Source organism: Cygnus olor, chromosome 9 (assembly GCF_009769625.2).
Source record: "Cygnus olor isolate bCygOlo1 chromosome 9, bCygOlo1.pri.v2, whole genome shotgun sequence".
In the NCBI taxonomy this organism is placed as follows: Eukaryota; Metazoa; Chordata; class Aves; order Anseriformes; family Anatidae; genus Cygnus; species Cygnus olor.
This window is the reverse complement of record NC_049177.1, coordinates 23,016,798-23,044,748: the sequence shown is the minus strand read 5'-3', so window position 1 is coordinate 23,044,748 and position 27,951 is coordinate 23,016,798. Positions and strand designations below refer to the sequence as shown.

The 27,951-nt window shown below is 36.5% G+C and overlaps 1 long non-coding RNA gene across 3 annotated transcripts; it reads right to left on the bottom strand.

Moving 5' to 3' along the window:
• Nucleotides 1–38: 38 nt before the first annotated feature.
• LOC121074942 lies at nucleotides 39–27,951 on the bottom strand. 3 transcript variants are annotated; one of them, XR_005822639.1, is made up of 8 exons: nucleotides 27,785–27,951; nucleotides 25,966–26,098; nucleotides 13,216–13,290; nucleotides 11,523–11,700; nucleotides 10,712–10,816; nucleotides 10,522–10,614; nucleotides 4,112–4,261; nucleotides 39–868 (listed from the first exon to the last, which is right to left on the bottom strand). It is a non-coding gene; the product is annotated as an uncharacterized LOC121074942 (long non-coding RNA). The 3 variants fall into 3 exon arrangements; XR_005822640.1 differs by lacking the exons at nucleotides 25,966–26,098; nucleotides 27,785–27,951 and adding an exon at nucleotides 20,032–20,074 and having other exon boundaries at nucleotides 11,523–11,716; XR_005822638.1 differs by lacking the exons at nucleotides 25,966–26,098; nucleotides 27,785–27,951 and adding an exon at nucleotides 20,032–20,074.

Genomic DNA, 27,951 nt, shown 5'->3' with positions numbered 1-27,951 from the left:
GCCTGAGCGCGCACACAGATTGAAATGAAGTGCAGTCTTTGGAAGGGGGGGGGAAAGAATGGTTAAAACTGGGATTAGTGGGAGAAATACAAGCAAGGAAAAAATCTCAACCTTTAGTTCACTGCTCCATGACATATCAATTGCTCCTAGTGAATTTTATGTGGGAATTTATTTATTGGCCAGATCAATCACTCCAGCAGAAAGAAACCTGTTCTTAAGACCGTACGAAAGCATCTGTCTGAGGCAGCATACATGCAGCATGAGTAAAGACTGAGTACAAAGTTATTTGCCTTAAAGGCTTGCCAAAGGTTTATAAAAACAAAAATAAAATTAAAAAAAAAAAAATCACCTCAAAAGTTACCAAAATAATTAAAACAGAAATAAATGTCTAGTCATCGTAAGTCAAGTCTACCCCACAAGCATGTTTTGCTACATACTTAAAATGTACATACTGGAGAAAGGGAAATTGAGTGGAAACATCAATTAGTACTCGAGTATATATTTTAGGAGCTACTTTTCAGTAGTACAAAAACGCTTACAGGCCACAGTTAAGGGAAGAGCCTTAATAGTGATACACTATTAAGTGCACAGGCTATGAAAACAAAACCTTACTTTGAAGAGCAGTGTCCCCCGCTGCCACTTGCTGGTGGGCCAGCCAAGACCCCTTGCAGTAGGGTGCCCATACCTAGCCCTGCTCTCTAGGGTTGGATCCAGAGGTGATTGCAGACCTACAGATGAGTAACTTTGTTCTTGTTTGAAGAGATCTTCAAGCATCAGTGACCCTCGGTAACCATGACGTCTCTCTGGGTTGCTGTGCCCAGCTGAAGAACAAATTCAGATCTAATCTGGTTCAGCTTTAATGATGGACCTAAAAGAAAACAGAAAATATGTTACAAAACTCTAGAAACTCACAAGCTGCGTTTTTTTTTTTCTTCACCTAGGTCTATTGTTTACATTGAAAAGGGGGAAAGGACCAGAAACTACATTATTCCCATACAAAGTCCAGAATACTTTATCGCCACAGGCTTTAAGGGACTTGGACATTACGGTGAGGAACAGCGAGAGTCAGATGTATACCTGAAACGCAGATGCATACTCAAATACTGGTGTCATCGGACAGTACAGCACAGACAGTAAATCAGTGAACTAAGCCAATTTGCTCCAGTAAGAGAGAAGTATGGATTTCATTATCCGAGGCCTTCTCAGGGCAAGAGCCTTAATGGCTGCAATGAGCTCAGTGGGAAAGGGTAGCATCTGAAGGCAGAGAAAACCTCTGATGGTTTTAAGTACTTCAATTTTTATCCCATAAAAAAATCAGATGGGATGAGCTATGTAATAGCTTTTTTATGATAATTATATCTGTTTGTTTGGTCTTTTACCAGATCGTTAAAGCTACTGAGGTTGCTGGAGAGCCATTTTTTTTCCCTTGAACTGTTTCAACTGTTCTTATTTGATTGTATTGGAGTTTTGTAATGATAAAGATTTATAAGTAGTCAAGAAAAGATATTTTTAAAAAGCCTTCTAAATAAAAATAATCCTTCCCATTTGAAGGAATTTAAGCAACATTTTTGTTTGTTTGTTTGTTTGTTTTGCGTTATGAAAAAGAGGAAAACCACATGTTGGCAAGGTAAAAATATTTTATCTTTTTCCCTAATGTTACAGAGGAAAAGAGGAGGCAAGCGGAAAGAAAAGCATTTTAGTAGTGAGGTTTGGCACAAGTTCAAACATAAATGTTTCTTCTTGCATTGGCGCTGCAGGATCAGGTCATAGGAACAAAATCAAGAGTAACCTCATTCTACCCTAAAATTCCGCTCTGGAAACAATTATTAATTTGACTTAATCTCTTGCATCGGATTGCAGTTGTAAAATCATGGGATGAGGCAGTTGGAAAAGGGGGAACTGACACACAGACATGTATACCTAATAGTGTTTCCACTAGAACATTCAATTCTGAACTGAATTAAACTCACATTTCTAATATAGCACAGTACAGTGAAGGCTGGCTTAAAGGAAATCAAGATCTGAGACACCTTGTAGAGCAACACTTCAGTTTTACTGTTTAACAGTTTGATCTACAGTTACTGCCCAAACTTTTGAACACATGATTAGATTTAGATGGGCAGAGTTTTCTAATTATAAACAGTTGTGTCTATGAATTTTAGCAGCTTTCTGTAGCATGCTGAGTCCAATGACAGCATTTACCACCTGCATTGCAAATTTCAGAAATTTAATTATAATACTGTGCAAATATCCCTGCAGTTTCAGCATCAGTTACTCTATCACATTAATATTATTTATTGTACATGCTTAATCTTTGCACTTTCTAGTAGATTTTCATATGCTACTTTGTATACTACACAGTAGTATGGAATTTAGATAGAAATTTACATAATTCTACAAGATGTAAACTTACCTTCTATTCAAATCCATTAAATATCATCTGTCTGTATATCACTGTTTTGTTTTTTTTTCAAAATCTCAATCACATCAATATGCAGTTTCATTTTCAGGAAGCAGAATTTCATATGGTACATTAGAAGTAACTTATTTCCTTCCATTAAAACATTCATTTACATTTTTAAGATGAGACGTTTTTCAAGAAAGAAATGATTTTTGAATATATTATATATTAGATCAGTATACAAAAAAAAAGTTTGTTTTTTGAGGCCATTAGTCTTAAATTTGCCATGGCCCCAATGTCCAGTCTGCATTGCCATAGCCGCCCTGTCACTGCCCTGGAGAGGGGCAGTAGGACATGAAGAAAGACAAAACATTGAATTTAGGAGGTGCAACAGTCATGGCTGCACTTCATTTGTATCTCTGGCAGTGGAGATACAGAAAAGCCTGCTTCTCGGAACACTTCTTTTCCACCAGCATTTCCACCTTTCTATAATTACATAGGACTTGTCTGACCTGTGTGTCTACAATGGGGGCTCACAGTGCTGAGCAGCTTTGACACAGCTCTGGATCAAAACACAGGCATGCTGTCTCCTGCTTAAATATAAACTGTGTTAAGAAAAGCAGTCCCATTCAAAATGTTTACCTGAAAAGCTGATGTTGGTTTTTTTTTTCTCTACTTCCATCATCAAAAACTCATGTATCAATCAATTTAAAAATTAGCAAAACCTTTTTCTCAATTTGTTCTAATAAGAGAAGCAATTATTGGGAACTACAGAAAAAAATGGTGTTTATCCTGACTGTGATTCAAACTGAAAATTTAACTTCACAACATTATTTGTCCTTGAAAGACAAAAACAAAAGTGGAATGTTTTAGTAGTAGAAAAAAATAGAAAACAGACACTGTACAAATCAGAATGAAATCACTGATTTTACTATTGAAGACAGTTTGGTTAGGATTACCATGGCTAAACCACCTTGCTTACACTGCTTCTGTTTGTGGTGCCACCATGGAAAATTCCTGGATGCTCCATGTACCATAAAAGACTCCCAGTCGCCCTCAGCTGGTGCTTTGGATGACTTTGAGATGGCTTCAAGTCATCAGCATCTAAGGACATTTGTTCTGTGTTCACAGCCTCAGCAGGAAAGGAGAGCAGAGGCACTAGGGGAGAGCTGGTGTCCAGGACATCAGCAGTGGTTTTCAGTTCTTGTTCAGGGGACTGCAAACCTCAAGCACTGTGGGGAAGTCCCATGATATGGATGTGCTTGAGGCTCTTTGAAAGTGCCCTCAGGTAGTCTGAATGCGGCTGGGGTATAGACTTAAAGAGCTGCAGACAGACAGAATAGTTATATTTTTAGCCTACTTAACCACACACTGGCATGCTTTAGCATTGTCTGCACTACAAGGGAGTAAAAGACTTGCTTCTGTGCTACTGGCACTGACAATAACATTTGTGTTCAAACAGTTGAGCTTGCAAGTGAGCTTGAGGAATACTTCAAATCACTCTCTGCAATTATCAATCAAATAGTACATGAAGCGAGCACTGTTCTTCCCCCTGTCCTTACTGAAAGACTATGTAAAATGAATCTTGACCAAATTATTAATGAGTGTTCACCCCATTAACTCTAAAAGTCACATTCCTCCAACCACAGAACACAAAACCTTCAGTATTACTGATACACTCAAAGAAAATTAACCAGAAAAAAATCTTACAAGCTTGAATATTTAATAGTTATCAACGGAGCCTTAATTCCATACAAGTTATCTTCATCCCGGTCCTATGGTGAAGTTGGCATACAGCGGCATTGGACGTTCTTCTGTAGTCTAATGTAAAGGTCTACTATGCCTTCCAAAGCCCCGTACCTAAAAACAAAAACCAAACAACAATATAAAAAAACACATCCACTACTCTTTCTTTAATGTATCTATTTCAAAATCAAATGTTATCCAACATTGAGTTTCTCAATGACTTTTGGAAATAATTAAAGAAAACTTAGGGAGTACATAAAATATATATAATACATATAATACATATATATAATATGATTGCCATAATACCTTAAAGTGGCTAAATTCAAAATCATAAGTTCTGATGTATAGAATCCATAAAATTCCTGGTAAGATAAGAATCCATAAAAACACTGATGAGATTTTTTTTTTTTCTTTTTACTTTTTGTAGAATTTGGCTGAAGTACCATATGCTGAATACTTCAGAGAAAGAGCTATGATATGGTGTAATGGTATATATTTGGGCACAGACTTCAGGTCTTCTTCTAATATAATTATCCCTGTAGGAATTTCATTAGATTAGAACTAATTACTGGCAAAAAAAGCAAGATCAGGATCCAGTACTATGAAACTCATTTCACTCATCAGGCAAGTGAACAGCATTTCCAAAGAGATGCTGATATCCTTTCGTTGATCCAGAAAGCTACGCATACAAAAATCTCAATGACTGCTTTCAGTTAAAACATATGAGGGAAGGACGGGGAAAGTAGAAATTAATTTAAGCAGAAGAGAAGGAAAAGACATATGTAACCAAGATGTGCTCCAACCTGCAACATTTCTGCCTGTCATCCTCAGATGAAAACAAGGCAAACTCTTGATATTTCTTGTGTTGAGGTGACACCAAAAATAGCTCATGTAAACCTCATATTACACAGATGAGGAAAGCAAACAAGCACATCATATCTGAGTCTGCTGGAGATATAAAGATTTCGCCCTATAAAGCAGCTATTATATCTCCTTTGGCCTAGCAGTCACTGCCTCTGAGGCAGCTGCAACAGCAAGATCTTATTTCTGCCGAAGCAATTGCAGAAGGGGTCATTTGTGCTGAAAGAGAGGATGAAATAAAGATGCTTGACTATGCAGACATTTTCATGGGAAGGAACGAGGCTTGCACAGTTGGGATCCAGCCTAGGCACAATGTCCATGACCCCAAAGGAGTCTGCCACAAGTGCCACCACTGCAAAGCCAGAATCTGACCCCCAGAGGAATAAGCATCTGCAAAGATCTGCATGTATTTGTATCTATGTCTCCTCCAGATGATAGAAATGTGAAATATTTTTTTAGGTTTATCGTGCATGAGAAGAAGAAATGCAGTGCTCCAGAAATAGCTGAACTCAGTGCATTTGCCCTTACTACTGTTTTTGACAGGAGAGGGTCAATGAACACAACACACGCTGACAAAAGAACTGATAATGATGAGTAGAAAAAGAAATGACATTGTTAGTTGTGCAAGATTCTTCCCTTCAAAACTGCTTGTGCCAATACTGGCACATAATTCACATCTTTAATGTTCAACCTTGTTTGCCATTAGAAAGTAAATATTTGTCAAACCACTGTACTCTCTGAAGTTTCTCTGGGTTTAAGACAGAAATTTTTCTGGTGCCTTAGACACTGATGTGCCAGGGGGAGACTGCAGGAATTCAGAGTAAAGATAGAAGCTCAAGCCTAGATGAGAAACAAAAGATCTGAAGAGTTAGAGTCTGACCTAAGGCAAAGGACTGGCTGAAGTCTCCAGCTCTGCGGCCGTCACACAGAGCGATCGAAGCAAGGGATACTGGGTTTTAGAGACCATCCCCTGAGCGGTTCAGAGTCAGCCCACTTGGGAGGGTCAGTTACAAAATGACGGAAAGTACCTCCTGCAGCCTACTCACTGAAGTCTGTGCAGGCTTTTCTGTCTTGCCTCAGACCTGCAAGCATAATTTTTCTCCACTAACATCCCTCCGCAGTTCTCCAAAAGCCCCATTCCTCAGTAAATCACCTCATATGACAATACCATAATGACTCCCATAATACCAGATGGTCAGTGAAGACCCTAAAATATCAAACACTATTCTAATATATGCCTATGCCTGGAATTTTCAGGAATGAAACAAAGCAGAATTTTCAAACTGAATGAAAAATTTGGAAGTTTTCCTCCCACCCATTTTGTTTTCAAGAATATCCAATTGATTTTTCAACACCTTTTGCTTTATTGACTTCCAGTGTGCTCTAACATTCAATGGGCAGTTTCTATTCTGGGCACCAAAGTAGCTTAAGATACCTTTGCAAATTGCAGTTTTAATGCAGAAAACATGTCTTTATTTACATAAAAGTGTCCTGCCATTTTCATAGCTTCCTCTAACAGTGAAAACAGGGAATGGGAGCCATCCCACTGACAAATTTGAGAGAGAAATAAATGAATGAGAAAAGATTAAAAAAAATAAAGATTTTAAAGTATCTGTGTACAAAAACCTTTGCAAAATGTAGATTTAAACTACCTTGAAAGCATTTAATTCCATAATTACACAAAGGAAAAATTGAAGCTAAGGAATTTACCAAAATAAGATGGCTCTGATTGCATTTGGCAATATTTCCTGCATTATTGCCGTTAGCCACAAGTATAATTTGACTTTTTTTCTTTGCACTAGTCTTTCTGAGACAATGTCAGTGTTGAGTCCATAAGCATTTTGAGAATTAATTAAAATGCCATGAAATAGTTATTTCATTAGCATATATATGGTCATAAAAATAATTATAATTACTTCTTAGAGGTGGGAAGAAAGTTAAGTTTGACTGATGGAATTAATGGAAATATGGACAGTTCCAATATACTAAATTGCAGAAACTTGGAGTATTAACTATCTACTATGCAAAGTTATAATAATTACTGTAAGCACTTAAAAAGATTAATATTCAAAAAGAATAATGTATCTTAGAGCCTAAAATACCCATTGCAAATTACAAATGTATTTTCAACTGTTTATATCATATTCAGAAGAGAAATATCATTTTGATTAACTTCCAAGGTCTCCTAGATTAATAGGTATTTGCAGTCTTACAGAGTACAATCAATCCTTTTAATCTTGTTATCAGATGCTAAACAGCTGGGTGACCTGGTTTAAGTGTATGATTTTAAGGAAGTAATAATGTATAATAGTTTTCAAATGCCTGCTAAGGATTTTCAAGCTGTATAATACTCCAAAAAATATGCAAGTAAATGATATTAAAAGAAACATTATAGTTAACATTGGAATGCATATGAACTGCTTGTGCAGCCATAAGCAACCTAATTTTATTTCAGTTGTTTCTTTTAATTTATTCTGTTTTAAAGATCTGCAACTCAGTGATGATATCCTTAGGAGCCCAGGTGAACCCACTCTGCAAATCGGTAAATTCTTAAGCTGAATAAAATCCTTGCAATTTGAGACCCTCTTATGAAAACCGGCAATTTGCAAGAATTGAGGGCCTGAGCTTCCTAAAGAGCGCTATTTCAAGAAAGTATCCCTACCCTGATAGGCAAGCCTCCCTATTACCTAGAACATACACTTTTATTTTGCGGTAGGCTGTCCACAATAAAAATGACCTCCAAGATCTGCTCGGTATCCCAGCTGCAACAAAACAGGCTGATATGAAGCACAGCAGAGATGCTTTAATTAGTATTAGCTGTTCCACCCATGTCCATGCACCACATTTCCACATGGCAAGTTGATTTTTTTTTTTTTAAGCAACTGTCAAATTTGTGAAGAATTATTTGCAGAAGCATTAGCTGCATTTTAAAGGTCTTTTCTTTTTTTATAAGACATTTCCAATCTCACATCCCCCCTTCCAATCAAAAAACAGTTCAGACCAAAAAAGCACTACATGGTAGGAAGAGGCAGGAGGGAGTGGGCACACACAGCTGTGCATGCTGCTGCCAGGGAGTTTGTTTTACATCCTTGTATTGATATAGACACTTCGACAATTGTTGTGCCAGCTTCTCACAAATGCCATGTTTTGCAAACTGCCAAATTAAGCAATGATTTTTTTTTAAAGTATTATGCTTTAAATTTTTATTTTCCTGAGGGAACATATGGTAGAAGGTGACACATTTAAAATGGTCTTGCTGATGGCTAATACCTGGGAAAGTAGAAGCTTTCCCAGACAGTGTAAATAACTACAGCCTCTCATTGCAAGATTTGTTTTTTTTAATTCTGCCTGTGAAGAAATTGCTACCATGGACTCACAGTTTCTCTTAGTAATTTGAGTGCTCTTTTCCTTGAGCCATAGTCCTCATACTGGCAGTTCTAGGGATGAAATTTTATTTTCTCCCTCTCAGACTAACCTTTGGTTCACAATCCCTTGAAATATACAACACATGCTTCCATAAGACTGATTTATCTCCAGCACTGCAATAACATAACAGGAGAAGAATAAAATAAAGCTGAACTAGGCTACTGCTATTTCTAAATTAAAAATCAGCAAGATGATCATAGTGTACTAAGACTTATTCTAGGGTTTGTTTTGACTTGAGCATTACTTGATTAAATAAGGAGCCTTTAACCTAAGGGAGTGCTTGGTCACTCAAAGAAATATTCTGCTAAGGAAATACTTTTTAGGAAACTTTTAGCTTTAATGGCTTCTTCCAAGGAAGGAAACAGAAGTAACAGATGATAGAAGCAATGTTTGATGATTATCTTTTGGTACCTCCCTATGCAGCAAAGTAGCTGCAACCTACTTCCAAAGGATGCTTGGAGAAGTCTTCCTGCAAGAATAGATGTCTTTGCAGCACGTTACTGTCCCTAATCTGGACCTTCACACCTGTCCCATGGCTTTCACAAGTGCAGGACTGCTCTTCAGCATGGGAAATCTGGGGCCAGCTGGCAGCTTCTGTTTCCTGCAGGTTGAACTGCCCTTTGCTACAACAAGCTCAGCTAGCTTGTTGTAGCTTATCTTTCTGTATTTATATAGTCAGTGATTTAAACCTTTCTTCCCTTCAAACAATTGTACTCCCAGTGCGAGTTGAGAACAGGTCTTTAATTATTCATTTTTTTTCTGAAACATAAGCACTATCTCAGAGCAAATTTATGTTTCTGATCACTCCTCAAAACTAGGTATTGGAAAACATATGCACCTCAGCAACGGTGTAATGGAGTCACAGAGGAACCTAAGAACTGTTGCACAGGTAATGGTGTCTAATACCCCCCAAAAAAGCAAAGTACCTTCCTCCAAAATATATTTGTGACATTTCAATTCGAAACACAGCAACGACATTAGAAATGCAATGTATTCTAAACCAACTTCAGATGCATGCGGATCATTCATCAGGACTGGAAAAACACCCTATCCCTAATGAAAGTATTTTCCAAAATGAACACAAACTGGAAATATATCTACTCCTGAAGCTATAAAGGATGGACAACAACAGGTAACTGAGCACAGGTGCCTCCTCCTACTTGTTCCTGTCCATGGCCCAGGTTCTGCGAAAGAACCATACTGGCTACCATGGCAGCTCTGGAGTCACTGGGAGCTTTTGTCGCAGCTCCCACACAATTAAAATTCTATCAGTGAAATAATTCACTTTTAAAGATAAAGTCTAGCATGCTGTTATTGGTTATTTGAAATAAGACCTCAAGTTCAACAGCATTCCAGACTTGTAAATAGATGCATTTAAAGACTGACATTTTTCAAGTAGAACTGTCAGAAGTAGTTTATATTAACTTCACCATTTTTTATTCTTAGAAGTATTTAACCCTTGTCTATACAGGGTTTCTACCTCCAAAACTGAGGAAATCGAAATGTAGGGACGGCATTGAACTCAAATTGCCATCTATATAAAGGGAAATAGAGTAAAGATATAAGAAAATATGAATAAAGGATACTGCTGACTGTGTTAAAGACAGGACAACCTTTATTTTTTAAAAACTCTTAGTCATGTTTTTACTTAGATTTACTATAACCTATTTTCCAACTGATTCTGTCAAGTGATTCTTACATTTCCTGCCAGTTCAGAAAAATGCAGGTACTTGCATCATTCAGAGCCTTTGTGGATATTGTACAACTTAGTCTAACCTACTTTTCTTTCCTAGAAATATTCTATGGTCCCTTATGAATGTTACAAAAGATTCACAAACTGTTGCATATAGTGGCAAAAGCTTACATTTCCAAGATTGTCATTTAGATGTGCAGAAATTCCACCCCCTTTTTTCCTCCTCTTCCCAGTAGGCTAGACTTTTATGGGAAAGCCCTTAAAAGGAATTTTATACCTTCCGAAACCCATAGAAAAAAATAATGCAAATTATGAGTCTCCTGTGAACAGTTACCTGTACTCCCACAGATTAAAATGCATGCAATACATTGAAAAATACTTTTCTATATACCTTTAAGGTGATCCGTTGCATCCCAGAATTACTATGTATCCCAAATGGCAGAGTGTAGGAATTCCCTGAATACTGCTACTTTTTTCTCTGTCCCTGAAATAACCAAGCAAATAAACATGTAAATAAAATATACAGAACCTCAGTGGGTGGCAATCCAGATTGGGTTTCAAACACTTAGTAGTTTATTGACTTGAAGCATATGAAGGTACTGTTGCTAGGAGGTAGCAGCTTTTTCTTCTGATGTCCTGAGGATCAGAGCTATCACTCTGTTCACATCTTCTGATGTAGCTGAAATCTTGAAAACATACAAAGAAAAAAATCTTATAGCATGTAATTAAAAAAATACCCCATAATACATTCTGAGTCTTGAATGAGAACACAAAAATTATATCCTTATTATGGAATTTGATCAGGGGAGTTACAGAAGTCACGGAACAGGAAACCATTCCCACTGAATTGTGCTGTGGTTTATAGCACGTGCATCTCTCAACATTTCATTTAGCCAAACAAAAATAATTCTTTGAATGGAAGGAGTAAATCTGCTAGCAAAATCTGATCACAAAATCTACTTTGTTTATAGAAATCTGAAGAATATTCCTGTCCAAAGATCTAATGACAACTGGTGCTGAAAAAAACAAGCATTCATAGCCTCAGAGTATATAACATATTTAATGAATAGTGGCTGCTGTTCACAGTTAATGTACAGAAAACTGCATGTTCTTGCCTGCAGTACACTAGGCTATTACTTTACCAAAGATTCATTCCTCAAAAGTATATTGCGTTCAAAGAAGAGAAGACTAAAGTATTTCATGATACGGTCTATGTACGACAGGTGACTTTATAGTATTACTACAGAAAAATAATATGCTTTTTTGACTCTAAAATACAGCATTTTCTGCTCATGACCTCTCAGTGTGGAAAATCATCGGCTTCAGCCATGTCCACTGATTCACTGAATACTTCCCCTCCAAAGACATAAGTTTGGTTCCAAAGGTAGCTACCTGTCTCTGAGCAGCAGGTAAGGCCCAGCCACGTACTTTAACATTTTCTGGTCTTTCTCCAGTGCTTCCCCACAGATGTAGAAGGTGCTCTCTCTACACAGCAGCAACACTTACTTCTCCACCAGTCTGCAGACCCTCCTCAGCTGCATTCCATCTACGAAGTATGGCGCTTGTAGACCTAGAAAGATTATAACCTTGAAGACAGCATTATTATTTCTCTGTTTAAACCATCCCTTAGGCTTTATAGTAGTCAACTGTGTGTTTCGTTACTAATGACCAGGAAAAAAAGTATCTTCAGTTTTCCTCTATCATCATCATCCAGTCCAATAACGTTGGCCTTTGTAATCAACCATATAGAGATGTTACAAGACAAGGTCCACCGGTAAGAGAGGAGGAAAATATTTGTATTAATAACTCTACCCTCTAAAGGAGAGCCCTTTCCCCATTGATGGTGGGCATAGAGCACAACTTTCCTCCGTCCTTTGTTTCCTCCTGTTAGGACAGAAGAGCTGGAGAGGACCACCCCATGCCATCTTCTGCAGGGCACATATTACAAGTACTTCACTGGACATCTTCATGGCTGAAGTCAGAGTGAACAAAACAGAAGTCTATCTTCTGAAGATGTCTTTATTCTCTGATTGTTTCTTTACACAAACCATAGATTAAAGCAAAAGTTTAGAAATGAAATTTCAAGCTTTTTTATTCAAAAAAATCAAAAAATATTGATACTTATTTTTCTTTATGGGGCAGAAGGTAGAAGAGGTAAAAATTGTTTTCCTGGATTCAAATGTTAGACTGGAGAGATGGGATTTTCTGCTGTAGTGGAAACACTAGTTCCTTAATCTTGGCACTTTTATAACCATTGTGAAGTGAGCAGTAAGTAATAAGCCCTGGAACATCAGCATTTTGCTACTAACATCTCAGAAGAGAAGGTGACCTTTTTTTTTCCTAAGCTATAATATTCAACTGGTTAAGCAAATATTTCCTCCTCCTTTCCAAGTAAAAAATGAAAGTTTCAGTTTCTTTTTCTACCTTAACAGCACTTCTCTATTACTAACTTGACTAGATACCTGATTGTGCAATAAAGTGTTGATACGTACAAGAAAAAAAACACTATAGGTTACAACACATACAGTCTATGCTAAAATATATGGAGCCTTTTATGGGCCACTGCTCTGGACATATATTTTTACTCAGCATCTTTGATTATGCTGCCACCAGCAGCTTTCAAGACATAAAAAGGCAAATGACAGGTGCTGTCAGTGACTCGAACAAAAGCTGTGGAAATTCACTGAGCATGTAATACGGTAGATTTTAGCAAAGCTAAAAACCCATGGTAGCTTTGACTAACTTGATCTCTCAGAAAGCTATTTGAGGAAGAGAGCCACAAAATAATGAATTGAATATACTGTTACATAACTAAGAATCCCCCAGGGTCTTGTCTGCTGCCTTATCTCATAAGTTGTAATGATTTTCATGTTAGATCAAAGAACAGCATAAAGTAAAATTGAGATGAAAACAACTATTTCATTGCCCTCAAGTGTATAGCTTTTGTTTTAAGACACTCTTAAGCAGCACCGTAGAAGGTATTTCTCTTTATATAAATAATTGTTTCATAATTTTTTTCCGTGAAGGTTCAAAAAAGTCTGCCATTGGAAGCACACACCTCGTAGTCCAATTGTATCTGACTTACCTCCCACATAGCTGATAGCCAGGTGGAGCTGGTCCTGCCTTTCAGTTTTTGATGAAGGAATGAAGTAAAGATTGCCTGCACAAGAAAAGAGACAGGAAGAAACTTAGCTTGGGATTTGAAGAGAAAAGCATGCAGTCAGAGTACACAGAAAAAAATGGTCAGGAGGGTATTAAATTTCACATATGTAAGCAGGAAGAGTGGCATTTGCTGTCTTGTGGGTCTTGGATTTGGTGGTATCACAGACTTCAAGTGGAATGGGCACACTTCTGGATTTACCACAAAGAGCTGTGTCTTACAGAGAACACCGGGGGCATTAGAAGGATTTCCCCTCTTAGAGGGGACTTCAACAGGAAGTTATGGAAAGTAAGGAAAGAATGATGATGGAATTACAATACAGTCTCGAGAAGCTGTAGTGACAGGTTACCCTGAGCGCCATGAGATACAGCTAATCAGATCTGGAGTATTCTGACTCCCACAAAGGCTCAGAGAACAAGAATTTCTGAAAATTTTATACCATAAGGACTGTTACAACATTAGCATGCAATCAATTTCTCAGCAAACAGTTTTTCAGCAGAGATCAATCCTGCCAATAGTTCAAATATTAGTAAATTGTTAAGGTCAAAAAGGGCAACAATGCTTAATATATGCTTGACATTTTAATGAACTTTACAGTAAGGAGGAACAAAGAGATCTTAGCCCTGTTCCATAAAGCAGTGTAGAAGACTACACTTGAATCATGCATTTTTTAAAAAGTAATGAAGTCTCAGATTTTTTTTTTCACTAACAACATATTGTATTTACAGCAGTGTAACAGATTTCGTTTCTGCACAGATACAGTGACATGGATAGGTGATTTTAAGGAATTATCTACTAAAAGAAATAAGAAATGATTTTCCAAACTCAAAGGCAAGTCATTTTTTTCCCTTCTTCATACATTATGAATGAATTAATTCTCCAATATTTCTTAATACACAATTTATTATTAAAGTTCCGGGATAAATCCCATGAAACATGAAATGAAAATGCTTATTATCAGAAATGGAAAATTAATAATTTGTCAAACTTAGTTTCAGCTTCAGTTCATGAAATATTCATGAACACATCTTCAGTTGTTTACATTTGTTATTTGGGCTAATGTAATATTTGCTCCCTCCGATGTATTTTGCTTATTGAACATCAGTGTTCATTACTCCAAACCTGCATGTGATTTTCATTGGTCAGCTGTGGCTAACCACATAATCACAGTCAGGAAATTTCCCTTTCTCGACTGGATGAATATGATTCTCTAAAACAGGAAGAGTTATTCATGTTCTCAAAGGCTTTGAAACACTCTTGGAGAGTTGGAAAATAAGTGGGTTGGGAAATTATAGAAAGTTCTCAAGTTTATTCTTTCTGGCTCACTCAGGTCTCAACAGAATCATAGTTCCCATGTAGCTAACATAAGATTTATTGGCTGTTTGCAAAATTTGAATTTATTTATTATTTTCCCATAGTCATAACAGCAGGTGCTGAGATACAAAGAATGGAAGCAGATTTTTGTTCCCACTCATTTTAATTGAAGACTTGCCAGATTTCTGGCTAGGGATTTTAAGATCTGCCCTATTTCTGTGGTCTGTTATGTGTTAATAATATTAAAATATATTTTTGTCTGTTATTATGAGCTTAAAAATTTTGGGGGGGTTAAATACTACTGTATTTAGTGAGTTTCTTAGCTATGTTGTAAGTTCCACAAATGGTCAGTCATAACCAGGCTTTTTGGAGAAATTCCCCCTTACAGTAAGCATTTCTCAGGGGACAGTTTGATCATACAAATACCTGGGGAAAAGCCAACCCACAAAGAAAATACATATTTAAAAATATATTTTTTATTTTTCCTTATAACTACTATAAGTCTCTTATAATATTCACCTGTTCATGCCCCATACTACTACCAGCTTCTAGAAATATTAGAAAGAGTGCTGTTGCCAAGTACTTGACTTATTTAAAGATAATTTTATCTAGAATCCAATATTGCAGAGTGCTCAGCTGTAGAACAGCCTGATAAAACTAGATAAAAGCATATTCAAGTTACCCTCAGGGGTAAAGTGTGCACATGGGAAGAAGAAGGAAATCATATATGGTGTGAGGTGTTTTTCCTGATATAGTCCCAGAAGATTTAGGTTTAAAATTTCTTTGAGAATGTTTAATTAAAAATAGGCATAACAATCAAAAAACTTTTAAGAACTAGACCAATTCCCATCAACACAGATAGGTTCTAGCTTTGACAAAATAAAAAAGAGCAGATAAATAATCCATAGTTTTAAAAGAAAAAGACTTATTTTCTTAAGGACATATATAACTTAGACCAGCGTGCTGTCAGTGCATTTAATGAATGAAAGTTGCATTTGGAGTACAAGAAGGTGATTCAATTGTACAGAAATCTCTCCGACAAATTTGTCATTTAGCAACTTCATTATTCTGTTTTGAATCAACCTAGATTTCTTCATCTATTCTTTCTCTTCTACTGAAGCCAGGTAACTTTATTCACTCTGAAGTAGGCCCATCATACAAGTAGCACTTCTATTGCCCATTTATTACTAACCCACCACCGAGCTTCCCAGCAGCTTTCCCACTCCTGCCACACAGCAAAGCAGCTCTAGATGGGCAGTTAATCCAGCCGGGAGCTGCCTCAGCAGCAGGAACAAACCAGACTAGTTAGTGAAATCCTTAATGATGTCATCCTTGGGTCATCTTCCTGCAGGGAGACGTACTTGGGATGATACATTTGCGTTAAACAGCTTTCACCCGCAGATAAGTGTGAAATTTGCATTTGGACTTAGCTGGCTCTGTGATTTTGTCCAGCCACTCACACTGTCTTTTTCTTGCAAATTGTAGAGTTAATACCTTTATAAAATACTGTGCAAAGATGTAAATTATTACAATACATTTCTAAAAGTACAAACATTAATTGTCAAAATTAGCACTAGATTAATGCTAAAATTAGTGCTCAATTTAACAGGCAACAAAAGGTAACAACAAAATTTTTCAATTCATTTTAAGTAAATATTTCATTATCTTTATTTGCTGTTTCTTTTTAATGAAAAGTATGTGCCATTACAAAAAGCCAATCTGATAGTAAATCCTCCACTCCATTTACTAAGTACCTGGTTCAAATATTTTCTTCTTTGAACTACAAACCAATAGCCAACTTTATGAAATGATAGAATAGTTCTTTACCATTAAATCTAAAATCCTCAAAAAGTCTCTACCTCAATTTAAGGAGTAGACCCTTGTTTACATACTGTAAGATCTAATTCATTCAGCTAAAGGAATCTCAAAACTAGGACTTCAGGACAGGGAATGAAAGTAAGTTTTATATGGGCATATTAGATCACAGACAAATTCTACACTAGGTTATATAAAAATACCTTCCCAGAATTTTTTCTATAGTTGATCAGTTGCAGAAAAGTTTATTTATGCCTTAAAACATTTTACATTCTTGTATGAACTTGAAGAATATAACAGCTAAATAGATTAATTGAAAAGAGATAATCTTGAAGGTGAAAATAGACTGACAGGCTTGTAACAGAAAAACTTTGGCGTCTGAATTTTTGCCTCTAGACAAAGCATGGACAGCACACATGAAAGTTTTGCCATAACTTTTTGCTCTGTGGATTTCTGTTTCCTATTGGTTTGGGAGCTGACAATTTCACAAGAAACTAGCAAGCGTTTGCTGGTTTGTTGTTTGAAACCAGAAAAATATTTCAGTTTCTTAGAGAAACCAGTTGAGGAAGCCTCATAGAGTTCCTTTGCCTTATGCATGTTTTATGCTGTGTTTTGAGGGCTGCCTGAATCTGAAACTCCAAACTAAACAAGAGTAAACAAAGCACAAAATGCAAACGTGAAACACAATGTTGGATGACATTTGCAGAAAACAAAGGCGATGGTGCAGCAATGAGTTCTCGGTGGAGTCTATTAAGTCAAGTGTGTGGGAGTTTTGTTTTTCTTTTAACAGATACCAGGCTTGTGGCTTACTTCAGCAGATTTCCAGATAGGCCTATTTGCATTTCATACCAGCAAGCCCTCATCTGACTGATCTTACTGAGGTACTCCATCTTCAGTACAGAGGACTAAGTTCCAGCAAAACTATGCAATGTACAAACACTTCTCCTTCTGTTGACACTGTCCTTCTGTTGCTTCCATGTTATTTTCAAGTCTACTAAACAACCACTTTTAGAGTTATCTATTACAAACTGCTCCAGAATTCAAGACCTTGTGCTAAAAGGGACCAGTCCAAGACACATGGGCGGAATTGCTTGTTGACCATTTCTCCAAAATGGCTCAGAAGGAAGAGTTTTCAAAGATATGAATAGCTCTTTTTAAGTCACTCTCCCATTATTTGGCATGGTTTAGAAGTCTAGCTGTTTTTTATTCCTTCTTCATTTCCAAGAATTCTGGGCAGTGGAATCCTTTAATGGTTGTATTCATTAGTGACAGTCATGATCTCCAGGGGATCAGGAACAAAAAGTTACTCACAGCTCTGGACAGTCAAAGACAAGGTGGAAGTCAGAGAAACTCATCTGGTTTTTTTAGAGAACATCAATCAGATCTGAAGCTTTTTTCCCCCCTCCCTCCTGAATTCTTTACAAAACTCATGACAAACCATATATGTGTAAAAGCCTGGATAATGCTACCCAAATCAGTTTCCAGTGAAACTAATTCAGACATTACCATCTATTATAATTATTCTTGATCATAGGTCCAAGCAGCAGAGAAAACGTGAAAAATGAGGGGTCAAAGAACTTTTGATGTCTTAATCTTGTATCTTTTGGAAATATTGCACTGAACCAATACAATTAATACTTATGCAAAGGCAAAAAAATCCATATATTCAAAGACCCATATATTTTAGCTTCAACTTTACAAACAAGTTTCCATGATTACAAAATGACTGCTTTGTTTCAGATTATTTACAGGTAGAATACTTTCCCCCCCCATAGTGGAGTTTATTTCTAAGTGCATTTTGGAAAGTAAACAGAGTACTAAATTTTCATAGCAGTCTGAACTGAGTATATCTGATTGAATCATCTGGAGATTTAGTCTCATCATGAAGGCTTCCTAATTGTACTCTCCTCAGACAGACCAGAATTAATTCTTGCTATTCTTTGCCTGAAATGTATCTGGGCTGATACACTGATAATAATTTTCTTATCTCAGAGACAGATAGCTAAAGAGAGAGCCTGGAAAAATAGAGGGAAATGTTGAAGGTGATTATCGTAATGAGAATATTAATTAGCTCCATTTCAAACACCAGTTGTTGTTACATGAATCAGCAAGCAACTTTCCAAGTGGATTTTATAAGCTTCTTTTTCTCAAGCTGTCATTGAAGTCAGAAGGTGCCTTCTCTATAAGGAAAATAACGCTTGATTTCAATACTTGGAAAAGGAGTGCAGTTAGAGACCCATAGAATCTCTTCTTCTTAAACCTTCAGACATTTCCTATACATGATCACATGATTAATAGGAAATAATACAGTTTAAAAAAAATGAAGATTGGTGACTTTCCTCCTTTCAGTAAGCAGGGAGAGGTGGTACATAGCCGGGCAATGTTTGCACATGGTGAGTACCAGGAATCTGGAATCCCACCATAGCCTTCTAATAATATAAAGAGAAGCAAAGGAAGCAACTTATCTCCTCCTGCCTTTCGTAAGAGGATACTCAAGCTCTCTCAAGCCTCTGAACTCTGCCTTCTCTGGACACCATCAAATGGCTCATGGTTTATCTTGTTATGCCTACAAAATGCCACTATATCAAGATGCAGCTGCGGCTGCTGCTCTAGGGAGAAAGTGCTCCCTCCACACTGCTCAGATGTGATTCGTAAACAAGGGCTTTGGGGGTTGTATTGGGATTATTTTCTAAATCACTTTGCAGGGCTGATTACATTTCTCTGAGCCATACTGCAAGCACTACTGCTCCTCAGGTTTCTACCAGCCATTCAGAGGGTGTTGTAATTGTTTATATCAGAAGGATCTCATTTTGTGTGTTCTTCCCATATGCCTGATCTCCCTGGCCCTCTTACATTAAGTCCCTGTTTTGGGGCAGGAATTGTCTAGTTTAATGTCAGACTAGAAATTCAACAAGCTGGCATTTACTCCCACTCCCAGACTAGTCATGAAATTCACAAGCTTAAACCCAAGCCTGAAATGCCTTACAGGACATCTCTCAGCACAGCAGGGTCTAACGCTGCCTGCTACTTGCATTTAGCCTGTTTCCAGAAATGAGTTAACCTTGTACTAATTTAAATTATACAACCCAATAGGTTTTCAAGAGTGGTATCAAATCCTGGTTAAATTCAAATAAGCTATACCCCCTTCTAACTCTGCCCACTTTTCACTCAGCCAGGTAATACAGCTGAATTTATCTAACAAACTCAACTCATGAGGTCAAGCTCATTATTATTAAAAACTTAATTTTCACTTCCTGGTTTTGTTTCCCTGATAATTAATGATCTGGTAAACTATAGTAGAGGGATCAAGTTAGCCATCCAGATTACAAATAACTCCTAGAAAGAAAGAAAATAGAAGCTTAAAGCAGGTTTTCTAATAGGTATGAAAATACATGAAACAGAGGTTTTGAAGAAGAGTGAAGACTAACAAGTTTTATTTTTGCTCCTTAGTAATTTTTCAAAGATGTAAAAAGAATTTGTGCCTTTGCTGTGTCTCAATATAAAACCCTCTTTCCTTTAACCCTCCCTGACAAGCTCTCAGATCGCAGACAGAGCCCCACCAGTACTGTGCTTCAACCCTGAGCAAGCCCTACTTAGCATCTGCTTCCTTACCCTCATCCTCTGGCTTCCTATCACAGCATCTGCTTGATCAGCTCCACAAAATATCTTGACCTGTGTCCCATAACCCACTTTTATAGCTTCCCTCATGAGGCACACACCTGCTCCCACAGCTGATCCCAGAGAAGAAACACCAGCTTGCTTAGAGCCAGGGCATCAATTCTAGTTTAGTCTTAGCTTTCCTCACCTCTGAGGCTAAACTCCTTCCAAGTAAGAGTAACTTTCACATTTTTCTTTTAGATTTTTAAAAATATATAAGTATACATATAGATATTAGTTTATGACTAGAATAAAATAAATTTTCTTATTGCTTTCATAGTCAGAGATTCATATAGAGTTAAAATGAATAGCATGGATTTTTCTGAGCTTTCCTAAAACTGCCTTCCCAGTAGTAGCATTTACACAGGAAAACAACAACAGTTAAACTGTGATGTGAGTCACAAGGAAAAATCCTTAATTCTTACTACCATTATTCTCCTATTCATTTTTATATTACAGTAACACCTGCAAGATGCATTGCTAGGCAACATGTAACCACAGACAAAATGTAGGAAAGAGGCCTGTAAATCCATAATGACATACATTTCACTTCTAAGGGGCTGTAAAACTGGATGTCCATCTAGCAGTATCACTTGTAGAAGCTGAAGAATGCTACATTTACAATAATGTATTGAGCAATGGTACAAGGTGCTAGATGTCTCTGGGAATGTTTATATGTTGCATTTCAATGTAAGGTGTATTCTTACAGGACCTGACTCATGCATCAAGACAACCAAAAGCCATGCTAGTACTATGCCAAATCTAATTATAAATTTGGCTTGTCATTGTGCTAATGGGGTCAAGGAATATTTGCTCAATACAGTGTTGGCATATTGCAGAACATGATCTTTATCTTTCGTGATTCTAAAGATCAATCTTTAAAAAATAATAATAAATAATAATAATAAATAAAATAAAATAAATAAAATAAAATGCTCTACTATTTTTATTGTCTTTTTTTTTTTTAATTATCCTCGAAAAAAATATTTGCTATGCTTCTTCTGCATTAGGTATTATTTCTTACTCACATTCTTTACACTTAAAATTTCTGTGACAGTGCATTCATATTTGCCTACCATTATTTATAATCACCTGTGGCACTCCCCATAATAGTCAAAAATCCTCTGTTGTGCTATTTGTAACAGAAGGAGACTGGATCTTTAAGAGAATTGTTTCTGAGTGCAGTCACAAGCTGTTACTCTAACAAGCAGCACACAGGTTTCCTCGCGCTTTTCAACAATTCCTCATGTCAGCTGGAATTACGTGCCCCACAAACTACCCTATTTAAATGTCCTATTTATAACTGCATGAGAATGTCTGAGTGCTCAGATCTGTAACATAAATTCACTGTTTGTCTTTGTTTCTTCTATTTCTGATTTTCAAAAATGTTTTTTCTTCAACACAGTTGTTTGCTGTCACCCATCAAGCATTTTTACCAATTTATGTTACTTTCAGACATTTTTCATGGTAATGTTTTTCATCATTCTCGCAATCTTTCTTAATTAAAACAATAAAAGCTTTTCCACTTTTATTTTCTATGGGCTTTTTTGTTCCCATATTTGATTTTTACCTTCCATTTTTACTGTATTTGTTCATGATCTTGTTTTCTTTGGTCAGGGAATCCATAGCTCCTCATGGTCTAGGTTAGGCTTTTTGTTTTCTTGGGATTTGCATTGCTTTTTGCCTTACCCTACATTTCCCAATATTGCATGGATCTTTTGAGCTCTTTGTTGTCACCATGATTTATTTGCTGTGTCCAAGATAAAGGCATGAGATGAATCTGCATTTCTACATCTTCTTAAAATCAACCAATCCATGTATATATCACTCTATCCATCTGGTTGAGAGCACCTACACCATCCTCCCTAAGCTTTCTGCCATCAGCCTCTTCCCTCTTTTTCTTTTATTCATGTTGCCATTATTCAGATTAATACATTTCTTAGTGAAAAGCACCATTATTTATGTTTATAGGAGTATGACTTGAATGCTATCACAAAAGGATGTTACAGTAAACATGAAGAAAAAGGTTTCTTATTCTCAGCCTTCACCAGTCCATGTGTAATCCTGCTTCTGCTCTCTGGAGGGAAGAGTGGCTTCCCCAAACCCTGAGTAGATAAGCAGAAACTGCTACAGAATTAACTGGAACCCTCCCACCCACAGAAAGGAGTAGGTACGTTGATACATTTCCTGAGTAAAATTGTGCCTGAGATTGTAATGATGCCCAGTGTACTTAAGTCTCTGACAATCATCTGCAAATAATAGGGAAGTCGTACTATATTCTTATAGCAATATATTAGCAAAAAAAAAAAAAAAAAAAAAAGCACTGGACTTCATTCTTTTATGAAGCAATTTTACTCTCCAGCTTCTGCTGCTGGAAGTTGAACTGAAGGATGGTCCTTCAGTAATGTGTAATAGCTTGGGAGTTACGGCTGCCACTTTGCCTCAGCTGGGAAGGACCGCAGATGAATCAGCACCAGCTTCCCCAGATGAAAATAGCTGTATGTCTTTTAAATTTTTAATGGAGATTAACATTTTGTCATTGCAGTGCATCACTCAGTGTAACGTGTTGAATAATGCTCCGTGTTGAATAAGGGAGCATAATGGCACGATGCACTGAAAAGATACAGTGACAAATCTCTGACATAAAGCGTGTCCTTGTTTGAACTGGTATTTGCCTTCCCAAAATAATGACAGACACATTCCCGTGATGGAGGCCGTGGGATGGCTTTCCATTTATTTGCTAGTAGATGTATAAATCCAAAGAAGAAAGTTAATTAGACTCCCAGTGTGCAAGGCAGTGGAGTACACTCTGATTGCTAATTATTTTAATATAGGTAAACAGCTATTGACAGTACAAGTAATTTTCCTCCATCCACAGTTAAGAGGCTGGCAGGTATCAGTATAACAGCTCAGAGCAAACCTAAGGCAATCTAAATTATGGGTTTTAATCAATATGCAAATTGTTATTGTAAAATACATCAATGGTATTTTACTCCAGCTGGCCCATCATTCCTCAAGTATTGCAGGTATTAGTTCAGCTCTGGATGTTAGTCACTATTCTTTATCTTGACAGCCTATGTTTCTAAGTTGATATTTTTTTTTTTTTTTTTTTTTAGCTACGTGTTCTCTACTAAGAAAATCTTTTACTTTGTATAGCTGCTCTGGCCAACTTATTTTGCAAGATGCAACGTGTGTGTTGTGTCAGACTGATGTTCAGAAGCACCTAACTGTATTTGTTTTCTTTTGGCATTGACTCCCAGAGGTAGACTGCTAGTTTTATAGCTCTAGGCTTTTGAAGAGTATTTTAGCTCATCTACCCCAGCATCTATTTGACCTTATATTTTTCAATTTACTTAAATTACCTTAAAAATAAAATATTTTTTTTAAAAAAAAAAAAAAGCTTATTACTTGAAATTTCATTTGTGCTTGCAATTGTGTAAAAATACTACACAATACTTTCAATTTTAGTAAGCATATTGCTTTTGCAGATTAATCAGCATTACATATGCTTTCACTTCAGTGAAATTAGATATAACAGTGATTTTTGTCAATGCTAACCCAAGTTCTTTTCTGTTTAATTTATTTTTAAATGTTTCTTGGGAGTGCTTGCCATTTCTGATATCCTCAGACACATCCAGCAGAGGAAAACACATAGGTCCTCCAATATTGCTCCTTCCAGATGGCATCAAGACCTTGTATCTGTGGCCATGACCAAAAATTGTATGGCTTGGATCAGTTTTGGATTAAGAAAGGACAAAAAAAAATATGGTTTTCTTGCAGTAATTAATATTTTCCCTTCTGCTAGATAGCTACAGCAATTGGCACAGGGTAGGTGGGCATATTTTTCAGATCCAGAGGCATCCAAACTGCTTGGTAAAGTCTGGGATAAATACAAAACCACTACAAAAGAGTATGAGGCAGAGAAAAAAAAAAATAGCCTAATACAAGAAGAAATACAGAGTAAGAAGGCCACCCCAGAATACAGAAGAAAATCCTTTCCATCAGCCTGAAAGCTCCTATTTTGTTTGGGTGGTTGTTCTGGGACAGCAACTGCTGATGCTGGAGGTGGCAGCAGGGAGGCATCTGGAATGATTAGCCTAATGGCATCGTCCACTGGCCCTGAACACAGCAAGGCAGTGGGTCAAGAAAACCCTATGAGATACCACCTTAGATGTGTCTGACACCAGAGACAGCAGAGGAGATTCACAGCAGGACTGTGAGACTTGGCAGTCCTCTAAATTCCACAATTAACCTCTGACCCATTCTGTAAATTTTGTAAGTCGATATGTTTATTACCCAAACACTGCCTATCTCAGCCCATTAAATGTTATTTAGCCAGGTTCTGTTTGGGTCTCCTATCATTTGTAGCACTGTGGTCATTCACCTGTGTCAGGTCCTCCTGTTAACTGCAGAAGGTGGTGGTGACTTTAGGCATGGTTTGCTTAAAGTCACTGGTATCTTCCTTTCCGTTGAAACTTGCCACTGGCTGTGTTCATGAAAATATAGCACAACTTCCAGGCTTTGTAGTGAAAACCAAATTGAAAACATTTTTAAAAAATCCCCTTGAAATAATTTTTCATTAATGTTAATATGCACTTGTGGACCCCTGTTCTTCAGCAACTCTGAAAGTGCACCTAAGTTCACTGCAGACACAGAAGTCAGTCCGTTACCTCTGAAACACCCAGCATTCTTTGGGCAGTAAAAAAATAAGTAAGAATAACATTGTAAAAAGTTGCCACTCTTCAGCATAGTTCAGAGAGGCCAATTCCATAGGGGTCTTTGTACAGTTATTTTTATGCATTCATTGCTCGTTGACCAGGATAATCAAATAGAATATTCCATTTGCTTCCTGCTGTTTAAGTGCCTAATTCAAAGCTAATTGAAGCCAATGGCAGATATTCATAGATTTTAATGGACCAGTCATAATCTTATCTCTACCCTTGTTGTGTAAGTTATTGCATTTATCCTGATTACTTTTATCTTTACATACACGCATGCATTTATGCATATTTATAGTTTTTACATGCATAATCATCATCTCTAAGTCAAAGTATTTGAAAGTAGTTATTAAATTAAAATATATTTCATGACAGGTATTTACATAGACTTATGACTACAATAATAGCTTATATATAGGTTCTAATATAGTATTACTTACTCTGATTTCCAGTATAACAGTTATCACTAGAAAAACATAGCTAAATGACAAGGTTTCTTTGTTACTTCAGCTACATGGGCAGAACTTAAGCTATTAATGTGATTATACTAACAGCCTATACATATTTATGCCCTAATGGCATAACTTTTCAGCTACTGTGAATAGAATATACCATGAACAAAAAGCTAAAGTACATGAGATCCTTTATCTCATGGGAAAAAAAAATATATATATATCTGAATAGTGTTACCTATGGGAAAAAATGTCAAAAGCTATATAGTTGTTTTTCTATATATTAAAGTGTTTTAATTTAAAAACTGTTTTTCCTCCCATTTGTATCCACAGGTATTAATGTATTTCCATCTCCTGGTTCTAAGGCATCCAGCCTTTTAATTTTTCAGAATTTAATGAGTATTAGCAAATTGAGATAGAGATTTAAATCAATATCTTCTATTACGGTTGATGTCTCACAAGCAAGGATTCTGGAAGCACGATGTGAAATAAGATAACCAATGATAGACACTAATATAATTCATATTCTCTTCTGTTTTCTCTGCTACCAATACTTTTGAGCATTCCTGAAGTCCTTATGGTGCTGCAAATTCTAATGTCACTTCTTGTGAATGTCTGAAACTTGTGTGAAAAATTATTCTGCCCTTCTACCTTTCTTAGCGGTTTCTTTTCCTATGCTTATCTTTTGAGAAATGTACATGCTATAAAAAGTTACTTACCCAATTTGTTGTGTTTTTATTGTCAAGAAGTTAATATTGAATGCCTGACACAAAGCAGTCAAAACACAAATTCTAAAACAGTAGTAGTGTAGGCTCAGTGACACTCTACTTTCTCCTGTATTGAAGCATGGCACTGAAAAAAAAAATAAAAATGACGATTTTCTTAATGTAATATCTTTATATAGTACCATATATACTAATGGAAAGTCCATGTTCTCAGGTATAAGCAGCAGTGCAACAGTTCTTCGTGACATGCTGTACAGCTGGGACAACACAACATTTCTGATTAATTCTGTTTTGTCATTGACTTCTGTTGGAGTAAAGACAGGTCAGTCCCAAGTGTTTGGAAAAATTTTGATTTTTTTTTCCGCCTTCCATATAGTTAATTCAGCATATAATTACAATTCCAGATACACATAGTGTATTAAGCAAGTTACATTTAATGTTTTGATATAATTTAATCTTGCTATGTGTCAATATTTAGTGCTTAATTAATAGCATATTTACTTCTCTTCCATACGTTGGTGTGCCAATTATGAGCTTAAACACTCCTCTCCAGTTCAATACTCACGGTGGAAATTAAATATACTAAACTGAATTTGTCTTTGATGTAGCTCCATCAAATGAATTTACTTCAGGTATGTGTTTGATCTGCTATATAATGCTAATACAATTTGAAAGTAGTTTATAGATTGTAATTTCCTTCTGTGATTGTAATTGCTTCAATGGGTATTGCACATACCCAAGAAAGAGGGAAGTGCTTTAGCAGTGCTTTAGTCATAATCTCTACTTTGCTATACATGGATTATTTCAAGTTCATCACACATCAGGTACTATAAAAACTGAAATTTTACCTAAAGCACTATTTATTTATTTTTTTATGAAATGGATTAGTTAATAGGTTTAGCCAGTTATTTTTCATCATTTGAGGAAGAATTTTGACAGATATACATTTAACTAAATTGTATTCTGTCTCATTTTCCCTTTCTCCATTAATCTCTTGTAACATGCAAAATAACTGGGTTATCTAAAGTCTGTAAATAATAAATATTTTATCCTTTTTGTTGTTGTTTTTTTTTTTTTTTTCTTGAATTGGGATCATTGAACTTTACTTTTACAGACTTTTTTTTCCTTCAGATTTTTTAGTTTTAATGAAATTCTACTGAATTTTCTTTCTCTTTATAAACATATATATTCATCCAGTAATATTAAAAGTGTATACTTTTAAAGTGGTAGATTTCAGTGAAGAAAAAATATGTCAGTGCTCTATGATTTTATATAAAATTATTTATTACTATATGCTATTATACCCGCTCATACATTACTGTTATATTACAATATTATATTATTCCATTGCATTACCCAGGGGTTTGAAGCTTCTTCGGGCAAAGTAATCATATTGCTAGCCACCCATTTCCCATTTCCACAGCACTACAACCTTATGCTGCTATTTCTCCATGGTAAGCCATAAGGTAAATTGTTTAGAAGAGGAAAGAGATAGAAGAGGCAATAGATCCATATCGTGGTCAAACACAACACTCTCCTTGTGCCATATGCAAGTGCCGTGCCCTCAGCAACCTTCTGGGGAAGTGGGACTGGGAAGAAGGGTACTACGTATACAGGGCTTTGTGCAATTCTGGGTCTTAACACATCTGCTTTGCTCAGGATATGTTTCTTAGGGAAGAATAAGCATTTCATTGCAGTCTAAGTACACCTTTAATGTCTGGTCTGTGCTCTCACTTCTTTTCTGTTCTTTCTCCACACCCTTTATCAAGTACTCTGTGAGTCAGGGAACACAATGGGAAAAAATCACACTCACCCACGCAACAAAATTATGGAGCAGATCACGACAGAGATCACGACTGTTCTGCAATGGAGCTGGCGCTTCAAAAATTGTGACTCTTCTGTTTCCCAGTGTTTCTGTTTCCCAACAGCTAACTGAACATTTCAGCAATTGTACTGAATCTTCAGACACAAGGAAAGTAA